The 22261-nt window shown below is 46.6% G+C and overlaps 1 protein-coding gene and 2 pseudogenes across 2 annotated transcripts in view; all 3 read left to right on the top strand.

The window, feature by feature from the left end:
- OPCML (opioid binding protein/cell adhesion molecule like) overlaps positions 1-22261 on the top strand; it is a 365186-nt gene that overhangs the window by 120055 nt on the left and 222870 nt on the right. The gene's annotated exons all lie outside the window — the stretch shown is intronic.
- On the top strand, positions 588-708 carry LOC136662655 (5S ribosomal RNA; annotated as a pseudogene).
- LOC136662945 (5S ribosomal RNA) lies at positions 18494-18613 on the top strand (annotated as a pseudogene).

Raw genomic sequence — 22261 nt, 5'->3', positions numbered from 1 at the left:
ACTGGCTCAAGATCACCCAGGAAGCTTCATTTGAACCTGAATCTTCCAGGTCTAAGTCCACTTCTCAACAATTTCATTTTCTACTCCCCTTTTTCCCATTTTGGTGTGTTTTTATTTTCTTTCACTGCTTCACTGTTGATGTTTTCAGTTGTTGTTGTTTTATTTAAATGTGCTTGTACTGTATTGAACTTCAAGTTTCTTTTTAAGAGAGGTGGGGTATAATAAAATAAATATACAGGTTGCACCATGTCATCCACAGATTTCGCATATGTGGGTTTGCATCAATGCAGGTCCCCCAACCAGCCTTGAGGCTCAACCTGCACCCTTCGGATGCAACCGAAGGCATCCGCTGGTTGCATCCTTAGGGTGCTCTGAAGCGTGGGGAGGTCGTGCATGGCCTCCCTGCATCTCAGAATACCTGTGGGAGGCATCTAAGATGCACTTCTGGCTTTTTTAAACCTCCTCGTGCCTCAGAACACCTTTGGACACAACTGGAGGGCACCTCCGGATGTGACTTGAGGGCATCTCCAATCACATTCAGAGGTCCCCTGTGGACCAACTGCAGATTTTATTATCTGCAGTTTTCAGCATAGCAGCAACTGTTATCCTGCACATGCCCAATCTCGTCTGATCTTGGAAGCTAAGCAGGGTCAGGCCTGGTTAGTACTTGGATGGGAGACCACCTGGGAATACCGGGTGCTGTAGGCTTATACCATAGTCTTTCCATGCCCGATCTCGTCTGATCTCGGAAGCTAAGCAGGGTCAGGCCTGGTTAGTACTTGGATGTGAGACCGCCTGGGAATACCGAGTGCTGTAGGCTTATACCAGGGGTGCCCAAACCCTGGCCCTGGGGCCACTTGCAGCCCTCGAGGCCTCTCAATGCGGCCCTCAGGGAGTCTCCAGTGAGCCTCTCTGGCCCTCTGGAGATTTGTTGGAGCCCACACTGGCCCAACGCAACTGCTCTCAGTATGAGGGCGACTGTTTGACCTCTCACGTGATGAGGTTTCCCTCCACTGCTTGCTGTTTCACGTCTGTGATACAGTAGCAGCAGCAAAGGAAAGGCCAGCCTTGCTTTGTGCAAGGCCTTTTACAGGCCTTGAGCTATTGCAAGACCTTCATTCATTCATAAAAGTTCGTCTTTAATGTATTCATTTATGTAAACTTATGTAAATTTATTCAAATTTTAAATGTAAATTCTTTTTTTCCCCTGGCCCCCGACACAGTGTCAGAGAGACGATGTGGCCCTCCTGCCAAAAACTTTGGACACCCCTGGCTTATACCATAGTCTTTCGAGACTGAAGGTTGCCAACCATATATAGCATTCATGGGGATTCCAAGAACAGAACCTCCACAGATGCCAAGGTCCAACTGTACAACACATGCGAGGGCATGCTAAACCTAAATAAACAGAAATAACTTGAAAATAAACATAAGAACATCAACAACCGTCATGGAATGGTGAATGAATTCGAACAAAAGAGGAAGGCAATTGGACAAAATTTGAAGTGAACAGAAAACAGTTGAAAAAGCAAAGACATGACAGTTAAATGGATGAAAGTCAAGGTATTGCTGTATGTTGAAATGTGCTAGGTACATTAAGGGCGCAATCCTAACCCCTTATGTCAGTGTTTTCCAGCACTGCATAGCCGTGCCAATGGGACATGTGCTGCATCCTGCAGTTGGGTGTCACTCACAGAGGTCTCCTCAAAGTAAGGGAATGTTTGTTCCTTTACCTCCAGCTTTATTGCTGGAAAGCACTGACATAAGGGGTTAGGATTGCACCCTAAGACTGCAATATTATGCACATGTATCTGGGAGTAAACCCACTGAACTCTGTAGGGCTTAATTCGGAGTAGGCACGCATGGGTCTGTACAGCATATACTGCAAATACCTACCATTTTTGAGTACCAGTTTGCCTCAGGAGGGGGCCTTTTTAATTTTCTTTTGCTGCCTTCCACTTGATAAACCTCACCACGTGCTGTCATTATTTAATGGTATTCCTGTGTTTGCAAACATTTCATTAATGTATTCATGGATTGCATTGTGTGAATGATTATTTGCATGACAGTAAACTCTGATACAGAGAGAATCGACATATTACAAGCTTGGAGACCCTCCTGACTTTATTCCCGTTTCTCCATTTTTAAAAAGAAATTGTGAAATAAGTTGCCTGTGTCGTTGTGATTTATCAAGTGAATAGCTGCCCAGTAATTAATGTTGCCTAAAAACACTTTTAATTTAAGGTATTGTTACTTTTCCGGGTCTCTTTTTTTTCCTTTCTCCAGGCTGACATTCTTCTAATTCCACATTTGCTTTCTTTTTCCCCTTCATGTCTAACTTTTATGTTATCACTTTAATTATGCAATCTTTCAAGCTTTTAGTACAGTTAATGAAAATTATTTACTTTCGTTCATGACAATTTCTGCTCATTCCTCCATTGCACAGAAAAGAAAGGAAAAAAACTAAATTGTTGGAGTTTGCAAGGCTGGGGGGGGGGGCAATCCAAGAGAAGGCTAAGGGGAATGGAGAGAAGAGGAAGGAGTTTCAGGAAGATAAAGAGAAATCCTGAAGAATGGTGCTTATATTGAGGCCCAAATCCTATCCTGGCCCCCAGGGAAACAGCCAGATGTCTCCTCAGAGTAAGAGAACTTTAGTTCCTGTACCCTGTGTAGAGCCCCAGCAGCCCCAATAGATCTACTTGGAGCTGTGCCAGCTATTTAGCTGGCACAGAACCAAGGAAAGGCTCCAACCTGGGAAAGGGATAGGATTCAGCAGTAGACTCTGCTGCCAGAAATTCAAAGCCTCTGCCCCAATCCAGAAACGCTTTTCTGCCATCCGGCAGGTAACTTAACACCGCACACTTTCGCTGCTCGTTCTGCCAGCACAGTGGCCCAGCACCGACTGGTCTCTGGTCTCTCTGCTAGCACCTCTCCTTCCAGCTGCCTCAACATGCCTTATGGCATGTTTACGGCAGCTGCTGCCATGCCAGCATGGCACCGGCGTAAGATCAGATGGTGAATTTAATCTAAAGCAGCATTTTTCAACCAGTGATATGTGAGGTGTTTTTCAGTGGTACGCAAGCAGCTGTGATGCTTGACGTCACTTCTGAGTTCAGCAAAGAAGCAACCACTCCAAGCAAAGTTGGTAAGTAGGTGCACCGTGTTCTGCAGGCACTTTGAGCTTGCCGAATCACTGCGCCCTGCTTCCATGAGAGCTGTTTCCATTATGTTCTTATGTTCTTATGTAGCTCAAAAAACATGCACAGCGACTGCTTCTCGGAGCTAAGAAGCAAATAATAATAATAATACAGGTATTTCTATACCGCCTTTCTTGGTCCTCAGATTTCTCCTTAGACTTTATTCAAGGCGGTTTACACAGGCAGGCAATTTAAATCCCTGTAGGGATTTTTACAAATTGAAAGAAGGTTTCTATCTTTCAAGAAACCACAACATTCAGATGTTTCTTTCTTGATCTGGTCGCACATTCTGGCCTCCATCCTCCCATGCTCAGAGCAGGTGGAATAGCTCGGCTCAGCTTGTCAGCTGCTTCAAGGTCGCACGGTGCCGGTGGCCTCGAACTGGCGACCTTCGGATGTTATCTTCAGGCAAATGGAGGCTCAACCCTCTAGACCAGACCTCCTGCCCAGCCCCCAAATGCTCCTGGCCCCGGGTATTTTAGGTATTGGTGGTACTTAAAATAATTACAACATGAGAAGTGGGACACCAGGAGAAACAGGTTGAAAAACACTCATCTTAAGGGAACAGTTGGTTACACATTTGGGAATTTCTGATGCCTATCTTTCTTGGAGGGCTAGATCTGTAAGTGTATTCAAATAGCAATATTGCATCCATCACCATTACCCAAATGTGGCATCCCCCCTACTAAGATGTCCCTTTAGATATCATTTGCGTCAAGAGTGGGAGGCTATCAGAGACTTGCCTTCTCCTGTAAGCGCCACATCTCTTAAACTTAACAGTCAGTGTTTTTTTGCTCACAATCGAAGCAGGGGAGGTGGTGGAGGAGGGGAGACCAAGAGAGCCTGCACCACAGTCTCCTGTGATATCCCATCACGAGAAAATTAAATGCCTCTTAGTTTTTATCAGCCTGCCGATCTAACAACTTAGAGAGCCGCTTTGCTGACGGGGATCGCTATCTGTCCTGCTGAGTCTTCACTTTTCGAGGCTTGGGCTGTGCAGCTTGGAGTCGGGAAGCAAGAGTCCTGGAACGCAGGAAAGCTGCATGTGAATATTTAGGAGTTTCCCCCATTGGTCAGTGACATAGCATCGCTTTCGGGTCCTGAAAGCCTGTGGCGTGGGAAAGCCTGGGGACGTCATCTGCTTAAATAAATCCTGTTGGATCAATTGGTGATATTCTAATCCACTAATGCAGGGGTCTCCAAACCCCAGCTTGGGGGCCAGATGCGGCCCACGGCAAGCTTCTATCCGGCCTGCAGCCAGCCTATGATCCCCGGAGAGCCTCTGACCCAGTTGACCAAATACAACCGGAGTTGTGGGGTGAGGGAGTGGGGGTCCATTTAAGTGTGTGCTTTGTTTCTTGGGCTGTGTTGTTGCTTGGAGAAATCCTGGACATTTGAACCCATTCATTCATCTAAGTTCCATATGTATTTATTTAAATTTTTTATTTAATTTTTTTTTCCAGCCCTCAACATTGTGCCAGATATCTGATGTGGCCCTTTGGCCAAACAGTTTAGAGACCCCTGCACTAGTGGATTGCATTTCATACAAGAAGTCATCCTTGTGAAGGGAATACAAACTTAGGGCACAATCCTAACCAGGTCTACTCAGAAGTAAGTCCTATTTTGTTCAATGGGGCTTATTCTCAGGAAAGTGTGGTTGGATCGCAGCCTTATGGCGCAGACCTAACCCCTTATGTCAGTGCTTTCCAGCACTGGCATAGCGGTGCCAATGGGACGTGTGCTGCATCCTGCAGTTGGGTGTCACTCACGGAGGCCTCCTCAAAGTAAGGGAGTGTTTGTTCCCTTACCGCAGAGCTGCATTGCCCTTATGTCAGTGCTGGGAAGCACTGACATAAGGGGTTAGGATTGCGCCCTTACTCTCTTTGCAAATGATGCATGTATGTGTCACAGCAGGAATAACATCTGTTGTTCAGGCCCCTGCACCCTTCACATCCCTCCTGCTCTCTCTCCTGCTTTTGGGAGTGGCAAAAGACAGCTCTAGCAAGTGCTAACTTAGTGCCAAGCTGACAGAGCTAAGAGGATAAGAAGGAGTCTGTTGTGCAATCATGGGGCTGGGGTGGCCGTTAGTGGTGATTGCGGGTGGCACCTCCCTCTCCTCCAAGCACGGTGATGGCAAAAGCAACACGGAGGGAGGCAGTAGCCCCAATTAGGCCACAGTGCCACCAGTGATTCCTGGACAGCAGCAGCAGCCCAGAGTGACCCTCTGTATTGGAATCATGGAAGATCTGGCGAGGAGGTAGAATGTGGTGTCTGCAGTGGCCCCTTGAAGAGTTAAGGCCTGGGCTTTCAGCAGAGGGTGTGCTGCACAGCTGCAGCCACTAGAGGCAATGAGGTCCCTAGGGATATAAGGAGCACATGAGGCAGGCAGGGTTTGTGGGTTGTAGAAGGAGTGCAGGTTGGACGGACTGGGCTTATTGACTCTGGACTTCGATTTGGCAACTCTGACTAATTTACTGGCTTACCTGGAATCTGACCTCAGACTGTGACTCGGCTTATTGACTCTGGACTTTGGCCTGGATACTCTGACTGACTTTGTGGCTAACTAACCTATTGGACGGCTCTGCCTTGTGGACTGACTTTCCGGCTCACTGACTAAGGGACTACTCGAACAGGCTGCGGAGAGCTGGGGAGCTGAGGTGTGCTGCTATACCTGGAAGGATTGCTGCCTTAGGAACTGGGTCCCTGCAGTTTAAACAGGCAAGCTACCCTGGTGGTGGAGTCTAGCAGTACTGCCGTAGAGAACTGGGGCCATTGTTGGGGAACAAAAGCGAAGCTAATTAGGTCAGAGTGGGCATAAGTTCCCTAAGCGAGGCTTGGATTGGGAATCTGGCAGAACACCCTCCAAGCCCCACCTGCCCAGACCCCAACATTCTATATGATATATTCAATCCACAAAACACCGCACAATCTTCACAGTGTCTTCCCTCACAACAGTCTTGTGTTCGTCAATTAGGCCGGATCCCAACCCTGGTTTCCGGCAAGAACAGAGCAGCTCCAAGCGGAGTCTCCTCAAGAGGTGGCGCAAGTCCGAAGAGCCTCTTAGGGACCAGCAGCCCTTACCCAGAGGTAAGGGGAAATGTTTCCCCTTGCCTCTGGCTGAGCCACTTATGGCCCCTGTCCTGTGCTGGATACAGCACAAGCCTCTTGGCTTGCCTGTTCCAGTGCAGGATAGGATTGCGCCCTAAGAGAGAGACATGTAGGAAAGAACAGAGAATTGGGGAGAAATGTGGCTGCTTGAGTGGCTCAGTTTTTCTGACTGTACTTTTTTCTCCACTTCAAGCTGGTTCCGTTCAGTTTTCTGCAGAAGGAAAGATGAAGCTCAGTTGCTTCAGGTGATTCCGAGCTTTCTGCAAGGCTGCCTGAATCCTTGGCAGCAAAGTTGCATTGAAACGTTGCCTTCAGCAAAATTCAAAGTGAGTCTGGAAAGGACTTCCTCTTGAGGAATCGTGAGGGAAACCCAAGCAGTTTTGATGAGATGGGTAGAGAGTTTCTCCAGGGGCTTCCGCGCACATCTGGCTTCTCAGCAGATTTCCTCTAAATTGAAGGAAAGTTTGAATGCAAAAACTTCCGAGGATGGGTTTCTTGGAAGTTTTCACAGGTGCGGGTTTCTAGTTTTAAAAACCTCTTAAGGAGCAGGTGCTGTTGCGTTCCTCAAAGAAAATTTCAAATGTGTGAAGTTTTTTTATTTTTGCCTGTGATGAAGGCAATGGGCAAAAAGAGGAAGGACCCCAAGTTGTTGACATTCTTCAGTCTCGGAAGACTATGGTATCAGGCTCTGAATAGTGGTTCTGGAAGAGCGTCCTCTCCAGTGCATGAAGCCTGGGTAAAGTAGATATGGAGGATAGACTGTTTCCCAAGCAGCAAATCACCCCTCTCCCCGTCGCTAGAATGGTCCAATGGAAAGGCAGAAGCCAGTACAGTTGGTTCCAGCGGCGTCGCAGGAGTTGCCAGAACATGACTGTGTTCAGCCATGAGCTGCCTCAGAGACTCCGGCTCCGGATTTTGCCTCGAGGTTGACTCCTGAAGCCTTTTCCATAACTGGATGCAGCCACAAGGCAGTGGAGGTTTGGGATCAGAGTTTTCCTTCTCTCAGATGAGCTGCCTTCCCAGGCTATCGAGTCCCATCTACCCAGTGGCTGTTTAGTCACCTCTTACGACAAGTACAGGCAAACTGAGGGCCTATTCTTATCCCCTATTTTGGAACCCCCAAGTATGGGTTCCAAAAGGCTGCAACTGTATTGCTCATTACAGCAATAATGTCTGAAGTTAAACCCAATTAGCATTCATGGGGGTAGGGACCCAGAATGCACAGACGGCCTGGCTACTGAAAGCAGTTTTGGACAACTAATAGTACACATACCACCAGTGACATGGTCACTGAGCTGCTGTCAAGTGGTATGTGAAGCTGATTCTCCTCTCATAGCTCCACCTCTGCTACCTGAGCCCATTTTGACTGGAACTTCTGCTGACAATCAGCTGGTGAGCTGCCACTGGTAAAAACGTGCAAGTTTCACAAAAACATAGTGACACCAATGGCTGCCTCTCATGTTTATTTAAATCAGGGGTGTCAAACATAAGGCCCGGGGGCCGGATGTGGCCCGCGGAAGCTTTTTATATGGCCCTCAGGCTTTCAGCTGCTGAGTAGTGCTGAGGTGTTACTGCTAAAAGGGCAGTCCACATGAAACTTGGGCTCTCCCATATCTTGAAATATGGTCAAGATTCGTATATTTTCTCCTTTGTTATTTGCAGCTAATGAGTTCCTAAGTGAGAAAAAAGTGTGTTTTTTTTTGTTATGACCTGTTTAATGACATCACTTCTTGCCTAATGACATCACTTCCGGCCTTCAGCAGGCATCATGAATGCTATGTGGCCCTCTGTATGAAATGAGTTTGACACCCCTGATTTCAATACTTCTACTAAAAATAATGCATTCTTATTAAAATCTTATGCCTGATTAATCAGGGGCACTTTTTTGTTGCTTAGCAGTTATGATGATTTTTTAAAGGTCCTAACATTTTGTAGGTGGTATACATAGATGAAAAAATGACATTGATGCTCCACTCAAACTTACAGTCTAATAAACGACAATAAAAAAGGAGGGAAAATTGAATATCAAGGGACATGGAAAACAAGCTAATTCTGCTTTAAAACCTTACTTTGCACAAAGTTACAAAACCTTATCCATTAAGCAATTCGCAGCACAATTTGAGGCATGTCCATTCAGAGTTATGTAAGTCCCACTGAGTTCAATGGGGCTTATTCCCAAATCAATGTGTACAAGACTGCAGCCTAAATGTTGCAAACTTATATAAAAGTCTAAGGCCCCAATCCTATCCAATTTTCCAGTCCTGGTGCAGCCATACCAGTGGGGCAGGCAGTGTATCCTGTGGTGGAGAGGCAGACACAGAGGCCTCCTCAAGGTTAGGGAACACTTGTTCCCTTACCTCGGGGCTGCATTGGGGCTACACTGGTGCTGAAAAGTTGGATAGGATTGGGCCCTAAGGCTGCTATCCTATATGCAGTTTCATGGAGTGCATCCAGTGAATGGAACTTACATCTGAGCAGAAATATATAAGATTGCACTAAGGTCACATCTCCCAGTCATCCTGTCACTTTGTGCAGACGGAGAATCTAAATGGGTGCCATAGAATCTAGGCCAGGGGTGCTCAATAGGTGGATCGCGATCTACCGGTAGATCGCCAGGCAAAATGAGTAGATTGCAGAGCCCTGTCTCTCCAAACTGTTAATGTGTCAGTTTTGTCTAGTGACTAGACGAAACTGACATATTTAGCTGACACTAAACTGACACTGACACTTTAGCTGCTCTTCAGGCATGCAGCAACAAAACTGACGAAACTGACTAGACTCCAGCAGGGGCTCCATACATTAAAGGGGGTGTCTGTCAGACGCTTCCTTCCCCTCTGGTAGATCTCCGGGCCTTGCTGGGTTTCAAAGTAGCTCTCGAGCCAAAAAAGTGTGAGCACCCCTGATCTAGGCGGTCCCACTGCTGCCTGTTTGATCAATTCCACGGTGCCCTGCCTGGATCCAACCTTACAGTCCCGACACCAAAAGTCGATCTGTAGCGTGCTTGAAAGGACTGAGTGCTCCTGATGCCCTCTGCTGGCATGTTACGGAGAGTGCCTTGTAGTCAGCTCAGCAACACTGGGTCAGTGCTGAAGTCTTTGAAATGACAGCAGCCTCCTGCTCATTAGCTCATAAATAATTTGGCCCAACGGTATTTGGTGCTCATTAATTTTGTGAACTCAACTGGGTGAATGGGGTAATTGCCCATAGAGTGCAACTGAGAGCACCTGTGTCACCATCGCCCCCCCTTCTCTTTGTTTATTTTCTTCCCCTTGCTTATTTGAAGCATTGGGTCACTCTACACAGAAAAAGGGGGGGGGGAAGATGAGAAAGGAAAAAAGCAAACAGCAGCATTCAGACCACATAGAAAGCAGTAGGCGCTGAATATTAAATCAAAACACATCCTCCCTTGAAGACAAGGGGGGAAAAACATCAGGCGGGAAAGGTTAAGAGCTAACACAGATTCTTCGAAAAGGCTCTATCTATTTGCAGTGAATTAATTAGACCATTAAGCAAATCTTTTAATCTAAAGTATTCCTTTCATTTCAATACTTTGTGAGACAAAATAACTGGAGTGCTGATGGAAGTCTTTGCCGTTGCTTCGCTTCTCTTGGATTAGGCAGAATTCAAAGGAATTTTTTTCCCCCCATCTGTAACTATAAGGGGCATGTTCAAAGTGCCAAGTTGCAACTGATTTACTCTTTGACTCCCTGCTAAAAGTTCTGCTTGCACCGAGGGCTCACTTTACTAAGAATGCAGTCTTAAGATTGTGCGGAGCCAGCGTAAGTCCCTTAAGCCAGGCTGGGAGTGTCACAAACATGCTGTAAGGCACATCTGCGAGGTCTCGGGAACAGGATGCCGGCTGAAGAGGGGGTAAGGAAGCAGCAACCTGGGGAAGTCAGCATGGGGGTTGGGGCAGGCATGGGGGTGTTTCAAGAGCATTTGGGGGCAGGGGAGAGCTGGTTGGCAGAGTGGCCCTAGGAGGGGTGTGGGACCATTTTCCGGCACTTAGGCTGGATCCTAACCCTCCTCCTGAGCATGACACCGGGCTGCCCAGATTTGTGCCAACAGTTTCACTGGCACAGTAGCCCCCTTGAAGTGGCTGCTGTGTGTCATGGGTTAAGGGGAAATAAATCCCCTCACTCCCTTGCACAGGGTCCACCTCAAACCCTGCGCTGGATACAGCACAGGCCAGGCGACCTGCCTGTTCATGCATAGGTTAGGATTGAGTTTCCCAGCTAGTAGGGCAAGGTTTGAAGATCCAGCGAGAGCTGTTAAGTATCCCCAGAGGAAATACGTACCCATAAAGTTAGAATTGTGTCATGGTGTGTTGCGGTGTTAATAGTATCTCTGGGTATGTAGTGCTAATTTTCTGTTCTTTTCACTGAGGCAGTGTGGCATACGGATTAATTTATCACCAACGTAAAAGTAAGGGGGGATTTTGGGTTGAGACTCAGATAAAATGTTATTGGACAAGAAAAAGTGGGGGTTCAGAGAGATGTGAACATGTTGCTACTTTTAGGACTATGACCTGCTTAAAAAACATTGTTGATTAATCAAATTTGCTTTAATCAACAAATCCATTTATTCACTGATTAAATTTGTGCACATAATATTTTGAAGAAAAAGAATCAGATTTTCTTTGGGCTGAATCCTAAGAGTGTTAATCATGGCAAAGCTATGAAAAGTGCGTTGCAACTGCCTCAAATCCCATTAATTTCAGTGGTGCTTTGTCATGGCTAATTTTCTTGGGATGTAACCCTTTGTTTCTTGATGATACCCTAATATTTCACAGCGGGTGCTACCTTAGAAGAGGCTTTCCTTCTTGTGTGTGAGAGAACAGGGAATGCCTCTTCCACCATGGTGCTTTTGCCATGAGCAGTTTTTACAAGTTAATTTTACATAATTAGCATTTATTAAAAGAAAACATGTTGCTCAATTAATCAGGAATACATTTTTTCAATCAATTTTAAAAGGTTTTTAATGGTTTAATCAATTAAAGATTGAAGCCCTGATTAAAACTATTTTCAACGCCCTCACAATTTCTCAGATGCTTCACTCTGGAAAAACTCTCAAGTTTGAAATCACCACAGATTTGGTGCAGCATGGTCTGAGAAGGGTGACAGAAGGGGCCAACACTGAGTGTGTGGAGAAGTGAAGAAGTTGCCACTCCAAGATGGGTGGCTTCTTCCGAGGTGGTGGCCGCCATCTTAGCTGGCCTCACATGAACTCCCTCTCATGATGCTGTTACCTGGGGTTCCCCCCCCCCATTTGCTGTGTTGCTGTATTAGGGCACCAGGGAGGGCACCAGGATACAGGTCTCTTGCTGTCTTATGTGCTGCCTAGGGCATTTGGTGGGCCACTGTGAGAGACAGGAAGCTGGACTAGATGGGCCTATGGCCTGATCCAGTGGGGCTGTTCTTATGTTCTTATCTTAGCTTCAAAATAGCATAGCAGCATAGGATGTCTGTGCTATCTTGGCCAGTCTCTCATTTCAGCTAGACAAGCCATCCCACCTGTCAACTAGTCCAACCACTGAATTCTGCCTCTTTTGCGCTTCATCCAGAGTAGCATGAGGAATCCTGGTTCCTACTAGAGGAAATAGAGTCTGCTACAGGATGAGGCCACAGCTCAGAAGTAGAACCACAGTCAAACTTTGGCATCTCCAGGCAGGATTGGGAAAGATCCCTAGAGAGCCATTTCCAGAGAGTGGAGACCAGGGGCTGCCCATCCCTTAGGCCATGGGTCTCCAAACTTTTTGGCCAGAGGACCGCATGAAATATCTGGCGCAGTGCTGAGGGCTGGAAAAAAATTTAAATAAATTGGAGATGGAATTTAGATGAATGAATAAATGAATTAGGGGGCTCATTCACTCAGCCTCTCTGGCCCTCAGAACACCCTCCAGATGCATTTGGAGCACAGCTCTCGTCATGTTCAGTCGAGTGGGCCAGAGGCTTTCAGGGGACAAGAGGCTGGCCGCAGGCCGGATAAAGGCTCGCTGTGGGCCGCATCTGGCCCCCGGGCCGGGGTTTGGAGACCCCTGCCTTAGGTGAAGTGACATGGGTTGTATCAGTAGCAAGTTCTGGGGGAGAGCAGTGAATTCTGGGTGCCTTTCACCCTTAGTCTACTGCCGCCGCTCCCTCCAGACTGCCACATATGCATCTTTCACTGATCTGCTTTCCACCCATTAAAAGCAAGCTGAGAGCAAACCTCCTGCCTTCTTACCTTGCTTCTGCTGTGGTTTCTTCAACCACAGTAGAGCAGGACTTCCAGTTGGATTTACAGGCCCCACGCAAATGAAAAAGCCCCTCCACTTGCACAATCCCTTTAAATCAAACCAGTAGTCCTGCACACCTTCAACTGAAGAAACCACACAAAGAGCATGGCAAGCAGCAGCTTTGGGGGTCAGGAATAATTCTGCAGAAGCAGGGACTCGCAATGCCGTTGGCTGGCATTCCAGCTTGTGCTGCTGGTGGTAGAGACAATACCAAGCTGAATGGACCACTGGAAGCTAATTGAACTCAATGCAAGACAGCTTTCTGTTCAGGTCCAAGGGATCCATTTTGCTGTGCCTTCTATACATTTGCCTAGATTCACCATCTCAACAATTGTGAGTGGGAGTTGTGCATGGTTTTGAACACCAACTGACAGCCCTTGGAAGTACGAGTGCATTGGGTGTTCCAGTATTCAGGGGGTGAGAAAGGAGGGGTATAAATATTTCAAACAAATAAAACTAAATATTACAGGTGTTACACTATATTTCATGTGTATGTGTCATGTATAAAAAAACACCCATCAACGCTCAGCTATTTTCTTGTTTCCTGTGTGTATTTTACACACAGGGATCTCTGTGAAGTAGAGTTCATTACTTTTGCAGTAGGTAATTTTTGATTATCTTGGATGGGGGGAAAATATTTCTTGGTCCGCTTTTGTCTAGGTAGGAAAGAAATCAATATTTGTCAATAGAAATCTAATCCTTCTACTTGTGAGGTTAAAATGTTAACTGTTTCCTTCTTCTCTCTACATTGTTGCCCATGGACTAGTATTTACTTTTTAAAAAAACAAACAAACACTTGATCTGGAGAGCAGAGCTAATTTTTTTTTTTTTTTGAAAGCAATTTAATTTATATTACTAACCCCTTCAGATTATTGGGAAATGTCAATAATGGTTTCATTCAGAAAATTGTTGTTTTCTGAAATGAGCAAGATATTGGGGGAAAGTAGGGTGACCGAATGCAGATGAAGACAGAGCTCTTGGATCCATATATGGTCAGAATGACCAACTTTCCCTCCATGCGTTGTAATATTAAATACAGCCAGTAAAAAATACTTTCCCAGCAGTAGCATTGCTCAGGTGGGGTGATTGCTGTGGGCTGCCCTGGAAGATCCTTCCAGCGTGGAACACAACATGGAACTCCGATCAGCGACAATGCAGTAAGGACCGGAGACTCAGGAAGTACAGGGAACCCCCCCCCCCCCCGAGCATGTGCCCAGGGTGGCCCACACCTGTCACCACACCTGAGCAAGGCTACTGCTGGGAAAGTGTATTTTTTTTTGTTTTTACTGGCCGTATTTAATATTAACACATGGAGGGAAAGCTGGTCCTCTTGACCATATGAAAAAAAAGGAAGAAAAGCTGACAACTTTTTTTGTCTTTCCAAAAGCCAAATGTGTCCTTTATTTACGAGAGAGAGAGAGAGAGAGAGAGAGAGAGAGAGAGAAATACACTCAGAGCTGGTTAAGATTAAGTGTGTAATTTGTCTTTGCAAAAAGTTTGCATTTTGAAAGGAACAGCCAACTGTGTGATCGTGTTATTAATATTTATACCTCGTCACAGAATGTTGACAGATTAATTATGCAACATGATACGAAAATCGGCAGGCAGCGTGGGAGAGCGGAGGCAAAGTTCATGTATTGATACCGCAGTGGGGCGCCTTCTGTGCTCCCAGGGTGGCTTGATGCTATCAGACACTCCATTCCTTGGCTCACCTAAGGCGTCTTCAGCCTGGCTCATATCTACTGCTTTGCCTCATTACCAGGATAGATAAAACGGCTGGGGAAGAGAAGGGGACTCAGTTTACTCACATTTTGGCCCTGGGGCACGTGATATGAGTGTGGGTGTTTCACTGCAAAGGCAGCAGCCCCTTTCTCTGCAAGAGTGTGGGGCACACCTTGATTGCAGGCTGGGATTGGGAAGTCTAAATGGCTTGCACACTGGGAGCCCAATCCTATCCAGTTTTCCTGTGCCTGTGCAGCCATGCCAATGGGGCGTGCACTGCATCCTGTGGTGGGGAGGCAATCGCAGAGGCCTCCTTAAGGTATGGGAACATTTGTTGCCTTACCTTGGGGCTGCGTTGCAGCTGCACTGGGGCAGGAAAATTGGATAGGACTGGGCCCTCAGCTTTTCTTGTTTGTTGTGAAACAGATTTTTATACATAATTTCTAAGAACAGAAGAGCCCTGCTGGATCAGATCGAAGCTCTACTAAGCCTTGCCAGGGCTGACACCGAGTTCCTAGGGGCCTTGGCCAGTCACCCCCAAGGACCCTGTCTTACCAGAGTGGACCCCAAGAGAGGCTCTCTGCCACATGAAGGCTGTGAGCACAGAAGTGGTCTCAGGGATCAGTGACAGGACTTTATGAGAGCCCATAGCAGGTGCTCAAAGATGCTGACCCCTGATATCATCCCTGAGTCTAAACGTTCCCACAGTGACCATCCCAGATGCTAGAGGGCCAATCTAGATTAGGACTGTTGTCGGGCAAAAGATTAAAGCCCCTTCCCTCTGCATGTCACGCCCCAATTTGGATTGTGCTCTCCCACCACCCTTCACCAGCAGCTGTTTGGGAAATTCTTGTTGGCATCCTTCAGTTTCAGAAGACTATGGTATCGCGCTCTGAATGGTGGTTCTGGAACAGAGTGTCCTCTCCAGTGTGCGAAGCCTGGGTAAAGTAGATATGGAAGATAGCCTATTTCCCATACAGCAAATTCCCCCTCTCCACATTGCTGAAATGGTCCAATGGAAAGGCAGAGGCCAATACGGTTGGTTCCAGCGGCGTCACAGGAGTTGCCAGAACGTGACTGTGCTCAGCCATGAACTGCCTCAGGGACTCCGGCTCTTGATTTTGCCTGGAGGTTGACTCCTGAAGCCTTTTCCAGAACTGGATGTAGCCACAAGGCAGTGGAGGTTTGGGATCAGAGTTTTCCTTCTCTCAGATGAGCTGCCTTCCCAGGCTAAGAGTCCCATCTACCAGGTGGCTGTTTAGTCGCCTCTTATGACCAGGTACAAGTACAGCCAAACTGAGGGCCTATTCTTATCCCCAGCCCCCAGGGGAGAAATAAACACACACATTAAAGTCAGCCATGCACTTAATACAACATGTGGTTTGGCCTTGAATGCCAAATTATACATTGCATTACTTGTACAGCAAAACAGCTCCACTTTGTAAAAGAAAAAATTAAACAAATGAAGGGTTCCCTTCTCGGAAGGTGGGAACAGGGTCAGACTTGCTTTCAGCTTGCCCACTTTCAAGAGGGGAGAGGTGCAGGCTGGGTTTCTTGCTCCCTCCATTGTCAGCTTCCTTGCTCCTTCCTCACCTAGCTTTGGCTACACATGAGCCTGATCCCCCTCTCTCCTTATCAGCGGCACAGAAATGCAGGGCCAGCCTTAGGGCAGTGTGACTAATTTGGCCAAATTGGGGGTCGTGCTGGAGGGACCCTGCACTGAGGTAGCAAGCAAGATCTCCCCTAGCCAATACCTTGCTCTGTAGCTGAGGGTCTGGCATGGGGGCTGTGGGAGTTGGGGGGGGGGCCCTGCAAAAATGTTTGGTACTTGGCCCAACAGCTCCTAAGCCAACCTTGCAGGGATAACAAAATGGGAGGCAGCATTTCAAACCTCTCTAGTCATGCCTGCCTGTAGGAACCGTTGAGAAGAGAGTGACAGTGATGCTTTTGAAATTCTCCCCTTCCAAATTTCTCTCTCGATTTCAGAGTCAGCATATTTTTGTATTTCCTTTTTGTGAATTTTAAAACTGTGTCTGGTCTTAATTTCCTTTGTCACAGAGAAGGAGGCTTTTGTAAGTGAAACCATATATATATATATATATATATATATATATATATATATATATATATATATATATATAAAGATTTTGGAGTCCTAGATTATCTAGTCTTACTTGCCAGTGACTCCAAGATGACTTGGGAACCCTTCCATCTTAGTGTTGCGAGCTGCACTTTAGATCTTCACCTCTAACAGTCCCTCTTTGCAACCTGGCCCCAAGATAGATGCTGCTGTGTTGTGTTGCACAACACAATATAAAGTTGTGTTAGCCCCCCCCCCCCAAAATGTTACGCTGGGGAAGAACGCCAGGCTTGACCTGATAAGAATAAATACAACTTTGCACAACAGAACCATACCAAATCTAAGAGCAGCGAATAGACCAGGCTGCATTCTCCCCTCCAATCAACCATTGAAAATCAAGAATAATGTCACTGCAAAACAATGGTGTGCAACTTGTAGCCTCACGCTTTCAAGAAGCAAATAAGGAACATTGATTTCTCACTGTGGAAGGTGTGGAGGTGTTGATTGTTGTCAAACAGCAAATTCAGGGATACATTATTAATCTCAACACAAGCATTGTTGGCTCTCCCCCTTTTTTGGCACTGTTGATTGCTCACGAAGACTGTATCAGATAACAAAAAGCGCTGTTATGATCGGGTAACACATCAAATCAGTTCAAGCAGACGCTACAATATCTTCTAATCATGCCATGCAAATAACGGAACCCAATAACCGAGCTGGAGCCGAACGTCATCAAGCAATTCTCTCCAACGACAGCTTCTCTGATGGGCCTCCAATCAGGCCATTAATTGTCCTATGTCTGGGTGCTTCTCCTGGGGACTGGGGATAAGAATAGGCCCTCAGTTTGGCTGTACTTGTCGTAAGAGGCGACTAAACAGCCACCGGGTAGATGGGACTCATTAGCCTGGGAAGGCAGCTCATCTGAGAGAAGGAAAACTCCGATCCCAAATCTCCACTGCCTTGTGGCTACATCCAGTTATGGAAGAGGCTCCAGGAGTCAACCTCGAGGCAAAATCCGGAGCCGGAGTCCCTGAGGCAGTTCGTGGCTGAACACAGTCATGTTCTGGCAACTCCTGCGACGCCGCTGGAACCAACCGTATTGGCCTCTCCCTTTCCATTGGACCATTTCAGCGACGTGGAGAGGGGGGATTTGCTGCATGGGTAACAGCCTATCCTCCATACCTACTTTACCCAGGCTTCGCACACTGGAGAGGACACTCTGTTCTGGAACCACTATTCAGAGCGCGATACCATAGTCTTCCTAGACCGCAGAGTGCCAACTAGGTTTGGATGCAGCAAGAGCAGCCTGTGGGAGTTCCTGCCAGTCCCCATGCAAGGCGGCTGGTGATAATTAGAAGATGTCACATTGGGCATTGACCTGATTTAAATGAGCTTGTTTTGAGTCTCTCTGGAGATGGATCATATGTCTGCTGGGAGAATATCAAGGAGCGCATAAGTGCAGTTGGTACTTCTAGGTTCTCATTTTCATAAAGGTTGCCTTCCCCCCTTCCAGATCAAGTTCTTGCGATCTTCTAGCTGTGCTAGACTCACACAGTTGATGTGCCTTTTATGACAACGCTTGCTAGCTTGCTTACGAACTTGTTCTGATTCTACGCACCTATTTGCATGTGACTTTCCATTCACGTGGGGCAGCTTTGTGTTTTAGTGGCACCGGTTCTTGGGGGCGCTCTGTGCCAGATCTAAAACAGGAGCAGCAAGGCCTACTGACTGAATCAGAGATGGAGGCAGCCTTGCAGGCCATTTAATCCAAGCCCTTGCTTAGTTTAAGATACCAAGAGTGAACAGTGTTTCCCAAACTATGGGTCAGGACCCACCAGTGGGATGCACGCCAGTTTTTGTTGCGTCGTGAAAAATTTTTGAAACATTAAAACAGGGGTGCCCAAAGATTTTCTCAATATCTTTTTTTTTTTGTCTAGTGGGTCACGATAGATTGTCATTTTAAAAAGCGGGTCCTAGTGCTAAAATGTTTGGGAAGCACTGAGCTAGAGAATTCCAGCAGACAGGTATGCTTGAAAACGTTTAGTGAGGGAGTGCCCACATCCCCCGGTAACTGCTGGTTCCATTGTCAAACTGATTTTACCATTAAGACAGTTCTCCAGCAACTGTTACCCTGCAGATGCCCGATCTTGTCTGATCTCAGAAGCTAAGCAGGGTCAGGCCTGGTTAGTACTTGGATGGGAGACTGCCTGGGAATACCAGGTGCTGTAGGCTTATACCATAGTCTTTCGAGACTGAAGGTTGCCAACCGTTTAATCTCCAAAATCTCTCCTCTGTGAACTCAAACCCATCAGATCTAGTTCTGCCCTTTGCCATGTGGCAGCTCCTCAGGTACTTGGAGAGAACCATCAAGTGTCCAAAACCAGCCCAAGACCTCTTGGTGCTGAAGTAGCTCAATGCTGCCCCCCATTCTCCAGTGTTCTCACTCAGCACTCTCTTCCTCTCTGACCCCTCTTCTAATCCAGGGAGTGGAAGGAGATGGTGGAGGCAAGATGGGTGCCCCCCCCCCAGCAATCTATCTCCTGAGGCAACCTCTTCAGCTGGCCTCATGGGTGGGCCAGCCCTGCATGTGACCCTCTTTAGGGCACAATCCTAACCAGGTCTACTCAGAAGTAAGTCCTATTTTGTTCAGTGGTGTTTACTCTCAGGAAAGTGTGGTTAGGGTTGCAGCCTTGGGCCCAAATCCTAACCAACTTTCCAGCGCTGGTATAGCGGTGCCAATGGGACGTGCGCTATATCCTGCAGTTGGGTGGCACTCACGGAGGTCTCCTCAAAGTACGGGAACGTTTGTTCCCTTACCTCAGAGCTTCATTGCCCTTATGTCGGTGCTGGAAAGTGGGTTAGGATTGTGCCCTTAGTCTTCTCATATTCAGGCCAAAAATGCTGAGTTACTTCAATTTTTATGCATTCACAGATAATCTCACTCACCTTTGCAAAGGGAGAGTGATAGCCTGATGGTGGGGTGGGGTGGGGGGCTGCCTGTCTAACCCTGTTAAGGGTTCATCCCTGGGACTGAGGGAGAATTTACAGGCTGAATAGCAGCAGGCCTTGAAGCCTTGGCCTGACTCAGCCAGCACAGCATCCTGGGAAGAAAGGATGGTGCAACATAGGGTGATGTAGACCAGGTGACTGCTACCTGTGTGTGTGTGTGTGTGTGTGTCACTCCATGCAGAGTCAGAGTGACTTAGCAGTTTCTTGCTCCACACTGATTGGCTGACATGCGTATAAAGTCCAGCAGGGACAAGCTGGGGTGTGGGAGATGCAGAGTGGAGTTAGTGCCGAAGGCTACGTCAGTGAGAACCGTGATTCGTGTGATATCTGGGCTGTTGTTATACATATTGTATATAGTAAAGAGGCGTGTGGTGGAGAACTTCTGCCTTGTGTCGTCTTGTTCCTGGGAGTGCCGCTGCTCTGGCCTTGGGAGATAGGCAAGCCAAGCAGTCGGGCAGCAGCTGGCGCTGAAAACCGAGCATCCAGCTCGCAACAAACCCCCAAACTCAAAATGATATTTCCTGCCATGTATTTGCTCTTATTTAATCCTGTTCTTGCTCTGTAGGGCAAGGGGTTATCAAACTGTATACCCACAGCAACTCTGTGAGGTGGGTAAGATAGATAATGACTGGGCCAAGGCCATTTAGTAAGCTTTTATGACCAAATCATAAACTGAGCCCAGGTTTTGAGTTTTGTTGTCTGGTCAATCCTTCTGTATTCATATGTGTAGGACTGAGACTGTGTAGGAAAAAAATGTTGGGGAGATTTGTAGCAGAGCTACCTTTTATCTGATGATTCGTTTGCCATATTATTATGAGATTCAATTAATTTGGTAATAATGCAGAACTAATTTTTAAAGCAGAAAAAAAAATTAAATCCCAAATTTTTTTAAAAAATGGTCTTCCTCCTCCCTTAAAAGATGGATAATTTTGTGGGCAAGGGCTCAAGGAACTGAGACATTGTTTCAGTCAGCAGCATCCTGGGAAGATTTAAAGGGAGTTACTCTCGGCCTCGGGACAAGACCTTGGTTAAAAGGTTGCATTAAGATCTAGAGAGGATGCAATTTGTGTGAAAGAGCTTGGATGAAAGAGGAAAAGGTCTGCCTGGCTTGGAATAAATCCTTCCACCTGAAAATCATGGTGTTTATCAGTCGTGCAGCCCTGTGGTTTACGCTGTGCTCTGCTTCCCTGCTTGGTGGGATGAAAGGACCTTGTCTCAACTTCTTTCTGAAGCTTGTTTTGACTAAGGCCTGTCTCCACTCCCTTGAACGCCCTTTCCTTCTCCCTTGAAATGCCTTTCAATGTCTTTCAAAGATATTTGTCTCCAATGGCGGCTTCGTATGTAACGGATTTCTCAGATGAGAAGAAAGGTTTCAAAACAACAAAGTAGAAATGGCTAATGAGGAGCAGACAAGAAACTGGGACCAAGAACACTTCCCCTTCTGATAATTTGGAGTAACAGTCACTCCATAATAGGGGTGAGCAACGGCAAGTTCCAGACAAAATCCAGTTCTCTGTGTAGTGTCTAGTCCCCCACCCATCCAGGCCTCGCAGAAAAGCAAAGGAAGTATGTGGAGAAGAGTGGGGACTGGCCTTAGGAAATTCTGCCAGCCCAGGGCCCAATCCTATCCAGTTTTCAAGGGCTGGTGCAGCCGTGCCAATGGGGCATGCACTGCATCTTGTGATGGGGCAGCAGTCACAGAGGCCTCCTTAAGGTGTGGGAACATTTGTTCCCTTACCCTGGGGCTGCACTGTGGCTGCACCAGGGCTGGAAAATTGGATAGGATTGGAACCCGAGTTGGGGGACGCTGGCCCACCCCACTCCAACCCTTTCTCAAAGTGTCCCTCCCATTAAACTACTGACCAGGGGCATATGAAGTTGCTGTAGAAGCTGCTTTCCGTTCACAGATTTGCTCCGTGCTGCAGGAACTAGGCAGGCACATTCTGTGTTTTTGTGCAGCATTTCAGTGTGGATAAGACTTCACATTCCCAGGTGTGCGTAGGAGAGCGTGGAATCTGCGTCCTCACCTGAGAAATGTTGCCAGTGTTTTATTAAAAATCTCCTCCACCACCACCACCACCACCCCGCAATCAGTCTCAAGTGTTTTGCCCTAGCACAGTGGTTCCCAAGCAGATACTGTATCTGCTGATTACCTTGCAAAGAGCTCAGCTCCTACAGTTTGCAAGTATGTGAAAATAAATATAGGGAGGTAAATGTTTGAGGGTCTTTTTTCTGCTTGTTGCCATTATAATAAATAAACAAACAAGTAAACAAACAAAGAAAGAAATAATTTTATTTATTTATAAATATCAAATATTTATAAATATACAAATCAGAGTTTCTCAAACTGTGGGTCGGGACCCACTAGGTGGGTCGCGAGCCAATTGCAGGTCATGTCAATATTTTATTTTTATTAGATTAGACTTGATCTACCATGGCATGTGACTGCATCTGGGGAAATGTTACAGACCTGTACTTTTAAACAAGCTACTATGTATATTCTTTGAACAATGATAGTAAAGGGGACTTACTCCTGGGTAAGTGTAGGTAGGATTGCAGCCTCAGATTGTTAAAAATTTTCCTGCTTGATGATGTCACTTCCAGTCATGACATCACTTCTGGTGGGTCCTGACAGATTCTCATTCTAAAAGGTGGGTCCCGATGCTAAATGTCTGAGAATCACTGATATAAATAAATATTATTTCTTACTAGACTTCTTTTTTTTTAAATTTTTTTATTTAATTTACGGCGTGGGTACTAGGCTTACTTCTGAGTAGGCATGCTGTGAAATCAGGTGGAAGAGCTCCTGTTTCAGGTTCCCTCACTTGAACCCCCCAAGCAGCAGAACCTTTTCAGTTGTCAACCCCACAT

The sequence above is a fragment of the Tiliqua scincoides genome, chromosome 11 (assembly GCF_035046505.1).
Source record: "Tiliqua scincoides isolate rTilSci1 chromosome 11, rTilSci1.hap2, whole genome shotgun sequence".
Taxonomy (NCBI): domain Eukaryota; kingdom Metazoa; phylum Chordata; class Lepidosauria; order Squamata; family Scincidae; genus Tiliqua; species Tiliqua scincoides.
This window is presented reverse-complemented; position numbering and strand designations above follow the sequence as displayed.